This window comes from Bombus flavifrons, chromosome 14 (assembly GCF_040668555.2).
Source record: "Bombus flavifrons isolate JBK064 chromosome 14, iyBomFlav1_principal, whole genome shotgun sequence".
Lineage (NCBI taxonomy): Eukaryota > Metazoa > Arthropoda > Insecta > Hymenoptera > Apidae > Bombus > Bombus flavifrons.
In genome coordinates this window covers 8,898,621-8,904,983 of record NC_138455.1, presented here as the reverse complement: position 1 = coordinate 8,904,983, position 6,363 = coordinate 8,898,621, and the positions used below count along the sequence as shown (strand labels likewise).

Genomic DNA, 6,363 nt, shown 5'->3' with positions numbered 1-6,363 from the left:
TTTTAGGTGGTGTAGTAGGTTTTTGGGTCGATTCATAGACTTCTAAATTGTCTCTCAAAGTAGATCTCGTGAATCAAATTTTTATAAGTATACTTTCACATTATAATTCGTTTCCCCAGATATTCCAAAATTGGTTAATTTTACACTTTTTTTATCAAACCAATGATGTTCTCCAAAGGAAACACCGTCTAAGGCAACAGTAGTCTAATCTGAAGCAATAATAGTTGTCATTCCACCTTCGTCCTTCTGTCTTGTTCAACAAACAAGAATGACGATCACGCTGTGACGTCATTTCACGTAAGAGTAGTCGGTCAAACGTGATCAACATGTTATCCACGACGTAGTCACGTCATAGGCTCTGCGTCGATTTCGAACAGGTAAATCGTGTCAAGATACATGAGAAGCTTTCTAGGGGCGAGGAAAAAGACCACCTTCGAAAGTTTATACGTAATGATATCAACGACGAAATGCATCTGCATTCACCGTGTCCTTTTCAGAAAACATTCCAAGCACTTGGTTTACGCATGAAGAGTTACGTATTTATTACACATTTATTTATTGGAAAGTTATATCGAATTTTACTTTATCAATTGCATTATTACACAGATATAATGTGAAATAACAGATTCACAATTAAGTAAATATAATTAAATAATAATAAAAAGAAGTCAATAATCTACACTCTTGTTTATGAATATGAGGATATTTCAAGAGTTTGCCATCGATGTAATTTCTGAAGAAAATACTCCATTAAATGTACAAATCGTTAAAAGATAGTAATTTCTACTACCTCTATCCTGCAGCGTCTCCAATCACAAATATTAAGATGTATGTGAGGTATAAGACAAACCTAAAAATTATTGAGAATTTACTAAACCAACATTAGGGATCATCTTCGACTCTCGACATTTACATTCATTATTTTCTTGCATTCTCACAAATCGACTAACAGCAATTAACCATTTTTTTTTTTCCTTGACTTGATACTTATGAACGAGGGTGTAGAATAGGCTAAACTGTGTGAATCGAAGCAGTAAGCTATAAAGTACACCTTACCGCGCAGCAGAAAATCTAAAGAGGGAAAGAATGGACCCAGAATGTCATCTGTGTCACGATGCAAATCGAAGGAGCAAAAGTCGACGACATCCAGATACAGAGGATGCCACTGCAGTCGTAAACCCGTATCGTCGGTGGCATAACAGGTTTCGGTGAAATTCGTACCAACACGAACGTTCGTGTCCGGCAAACACGCGCGCTGAACAGAGAGGAAATCCACCCGTGGACGACCTGGAAGCAAATTACGTCAGATCGACCTGGGGTCCAACGAACCCAGACCGTCAGCTTTTACTACTTTCCGTTCCATCCGCGGAAGAAAATATTGATCGTACAATTATCGCAAAACACGTAATGTTTCGACCCCTGAAAAGGGGGTCCTCTGGCTTCCAATGACACGCAGAAAGGACCTTTTCACGAATTTTTCCATTATTATACGTGAGATTCATCAGACATTAATTTTCCCTCGAACATAATAAATATTATATTGGCTTGTGCAAATCTGTAGAATGAAAAGCAGATTTTACATATTGAAATGTCTGAGATTTTAGTCGTAAGGCATGGAACAACTTGTAGCATATCTTTGGAGATTATTGTTAGATTTGTCGGAAACTTTGTTTTGTACAACTTAGGAAATAAAATATCTATAGGTAAGCTGTGTCTGTTTATACATATTCCTATCTTTTTTATTCAATTTAAAAATCTTTATGCATTCTCGCGTATTATGTTTATTCTGTGTACTTTTACGTGTTTAAATTACCCGCAAATGTATAAACATCCACGGTCTATTAATAGTCTCTCGATATGAGATTATCATATGAGATATATTATTCATAAGACATAAATTACACTGTTCTCAGTGATCATTAACGATTTACAAGACCCTAAGCGAACTATAATGGAGTTACCATCGTTTAAAAGTGGATAGACTAGATAATAATGTAAATTCTAGGCCCGTCTTGTATATCTAAAAAAGGAAACAGACCAAAATAACTTGACCCGTGTTAAATAGTTTCAAACGCGATCAAACATGAGATTAACCGAGAGACAGGTCACCAAGTGTTTCTAAATTCCAATTGCATTTTTATTATCAGTCACTGATACGCTGATGAAATCCAATTAAAAGATAAAGGAAGGGGTTTTAGCCTACGTTCTCCATGAATAAATTCTTCAACTTTCGAAAACGTTTCGTTTGACGAATCGAAACGGTACACGGCCATGGACTACCGTTCTATTCTGCGAATCTTTGTTGCACTCGTTGGTCCTTCTGACGTGTCGTTTTCGAAAGTGTCCACGATCTATCTGCTATTTGCCACGAAGACCCAGTTCTTTACCCCTTGGACGTAAATAAGATATATATGTATAAAGAACCGTGTGGAAATCCACGGTATCCGTACCAAGCTTTCTATCTGACTCATCGATTTGGTCATTTCTATATTATAACATTTTGTAACGTGAGAATGATCGGAATACAACCTGTGATTTTGAACAGGGGCTTCTCGGATTGGATGGCGCCAGAATGAGTTGACCCCATTAATGGCATATATTGTGTTAATACGACATACCAATTGCAACTTTGCTTTTTCTTAATTTGTATTATTAGATTATGTGTTTTATCTCTGTATGATCCACGAATTTTTATTAGTAAGGAATCTAAGAATTTTTAATGTTTCAAGAAAATAATTATCGTGCAGTTGGGAAGAAAAATTATGCATATCAATCAGAATTTTTTTACACTTTGTTCGATGTTTGTTCGGATATTATTTAACGTTAAAAAAATATTTTTAGGTCGAAAATGAGTGAAAAAGAGCAGCAGAGTTCACTCGAAGGATTCGTCACTATTTCTTCTTACATGCCCTTGGTCAATACAATTTTTCGAAGTTTGGAACGATCGAAGTATGTATGTACATTGAATTATGATAATTTCTTTCTTTATCTCTGATTTGTATCTCTTCAGCGAGCTTCTGTAGCTTATCTGTTACTCTAACATATTCTTTGCAGCTCAACGAAACGACATCCAAATTACTTTGCTTACAATTATCCACAATTTCCAATGTCATACGATGATAAGTATATCTTCAGTATGCTTTTAATCAACAAATCTTAAGAGACGAGACTTAATTTAGAAATGCGGAGAAGATTTGGAATGAACGACAAACTATAAAAAAAAAGAGAAACCGATATGCAAATGGAGACGGTGCTGGCTAAACAAAATACTGCAATGTTTATCTCCGCGTAAAACTTGAGCAAGGAAGTTTCTGAAGTACTACCTGACCCAGACGATCGGGACTCGTTCATCCCTACCCTTCCTTCCTGGTCGGTCAAGGCCAACATCATCTCCCGCATCTCATTAGTTCTTTTTGCGCTCAGTTTCATTCACTTATCGCGCAAAAACGTATGGGCGTGTACGTTCGTATTAAACGTGCATACCTCCGCCACGGATACAGAAAACGGATAAGAAAGAAAGAGAAAGAATGCAATATTGTTGCAGCCAAGGCCCATCCCCAACCGGACATAATGAATCCTCAAGAAAAGGAAACGAGAAAAGTGGAAGCAAATTTTATCGCCATCGGAGGAATGAATACCAACCTGGTAAACATCGTTAACGCATACATACGCTTATTCCTGTAACCACGGTGTAAGTACACGCTTAACCCTTTCACGCTCGATATACAGGTATATATATGTATATATATCCAACACCGTATCGAATTGTTCATTTATTTAAATTATTTAAGTTCATTTAGTAAACTGTTAATTAATTAAATGACGAAAGCATTTGCTTTCGGTGAAGCAGGCTTTAAATTCCACGGATATGTATCGTATAAGTAGACTACAGATATTTATGCAGATTTGTATTTTTCTTGGAAATTGTCTTACCTATTAAATATTACGGCGAAAACTGTAGCTCGAGTATTAGCTAAGTTCTTATGTATACGACACTCAACGATACTCGATGGTTTATCGAATACTATTATAAGTTATAAATAGACGGCTATAAGTAACTACAAATTTGAATTTTTTATGGACAAAACTAGGAAACTAGAAGACAGATGAAGATTCGTTCGACGTATCATAAAATTGGAAAAATTGTAAGTACGTAATTTTATTTTGGAACGATTTTACAATAATTTTACAAGAAAATGAAACAATCGTTAAATGAAAAGTAGAATCGAATACTCAGTTGCCGGTATAAGGATAAAGAAGAAGAAAATATAATTGCAAGAGCGATCAAAAGTTAACTCGCTACTCGAAGTGGTTCTTTTGGTAACTGCCATGCGTGGTTGTTCTCGCGTTGGTTAATTCTTTTCGTCTCTTTTTTTTTTTTTTTTTTTGTTAGCCCCCACAAGAAGACAATGATTTATTCAACAGCCGAATCAGTTGTCATCGAACAATTCTACGGAGCAAATTGCTGCCGGTTCTCTTCCAACGTTGGCCTATAAATAATCCGGGACGTCGTTGGTTCTGGGTAGTCGTTAATTTGTTTCCTTCGATGCTCGTGCAGGAGCCGGTGAATGTCAAGGCCAGCATTCTCGTTACCATTGGCCGGCGGCCATTACCCCGGAAGCGCTCTCGCGGGTTCGGCTTCGATCGCACATCCGACCAAAAAGGAACACCCTAAACCATTCAGATATCGGAGCTGATAACGTTGAAAACAGTCGATGAGATCCACGATCACGGTTAAATGTTGCGAAAAATTGGTCCAGATGCGATAATATCAAACCTTAATCGCTCGATATATCAACCCTTGATTGGTATTATTAGGTCCACTGATGATCACGATCCCACTTTGAGTCGGACGTGAATTATGTTAATTACAATAATATAACATGTTAATTATAACGATATAATTTGTTAAAACCTATGCTTACTTTCAACCTCCCAAATTTATTAGGAGAAAAAATTAATTTTTCTGTTCATGGAAACTAACTAAAGCGATGATTGCAAAGATTCGTTGCTCGATCTTCGCTGTTGATTAAATCTCGAGGATTCTTCCACGGTTAAACTGTTACAGTGGTTAAACATTCCAGGTGTGGTCGGCTAGAAAGGGAACCCGGCAGTGATTCATCGCACCTGGAAGGAATCTCTGTTACACCATTGACATAATCGGCATTTCGATCCTTGGAGGGTTACGAACCAGGTGAAAATGTTTGCTTTCCACCTCCACTATCATGCGAAAGTATCCTCTTAATACCTGCATTATGAAGATTAAATTAAATTGAGCACAATAATGAAATTGTGAGAATAAACCGGAATTGAATAAAGATATAGAAGTAGTAATGGAAATATAAAGATTTATGACTAATATATATGTCCAGTTACTTGGAGATTATGTACCGATATATCAATTCTACGTACTAAATTGTCAGGAATTTATACACTGATAAAATTCAGATACTGTTACTACAAATCCACTAAAATGTCAGACACTTATGGACTCAAGTGTTTACTATATACATATATTGCCAGCCATATTAGAATGCTTGCTGGTATTTAGCACAAATTAAATATTTTTCATTACTTTTATCGATTAATCATTCAGTCAACCGTAAATCTGTATAATATGAAATATTAAATAAAATAGCATTTGTCGGAATTTTTCAACGCACTAATACTTATGGTCGATAGTGTACATACAGAAGAAAGGCGACCATAACCAGCAAAGTTTCATCGTTGAAAGCGTACACCAATGACGTACACCAGTGCGTATCCTTACAGACGCGATTGCGTGTCCTGTTCTCGCGTGGAAAGCGATATCTCGCGGAAACCTCGTCGTCAAAAAGTTCACGTTCCCGTGGTGTGATCAGAGGTGCTCAAGATCAGGAAGTAGAGAGCGTGTAATTCGTGCGATCGTGGCCCCGGGAGGAATTTATTTCGATCGATTCTTGGAATTCTATTCCACACAACCGTTGCCTCGACGATGTAAGAAAAGAAAAAATAAGAAAAAAGAAGGAGGAGACAAATTTTACTCGATCCACCGACGAATAATTTATGAAGCAGTTTCTTCCATTAAATGGTCGATTTCACGGCATCGATCGAAAGATGTTTCGTATTATCTACCAATTAAGAAGGAAAAATACCTACGTGGCATCGAACATATACATTAATCACCGTTTGTTTTGATCGAATCGGCCGATTCGTAGTTCGTAGTTCGAACACGAGCCATTCGTCCAATGAACTCCGTCAGAGATTTGAACATCGCCAGATTACGAATATGAGCCCAGTTCGGTTTAGTATCGTCTCACGGATTCTTCAGCTACGTCAGTGGAAATATTAACGAGATAGACAGAGGCATTTGTAAGTGCATCA

At 37.0% G+C, this 6,363-nt stretch overlaps 1 long non-coding RNA gene across 1 annotated transcript; it reads left to right on the top strand.

The window, feature by feature from the left end:
* Positions 1–3,300: 3,300 nt before the first annotated feature.
* LOC138186862 (uncharacterized) lies at positions 3,301–4,895 on the top strand. Its single transcript, XR_011175026.1, has 3 exons — positions 3,301–3,691; positions 4,092–4,145; positions 4,394–4,895. It is a non-coding gene; the product is annotated as an uncharacterized LOC138186862 (long non-coding RNA).
* The last annotated feature ends 1,468 nt before the right edge of the window (positions 4,896–6,363 follow it).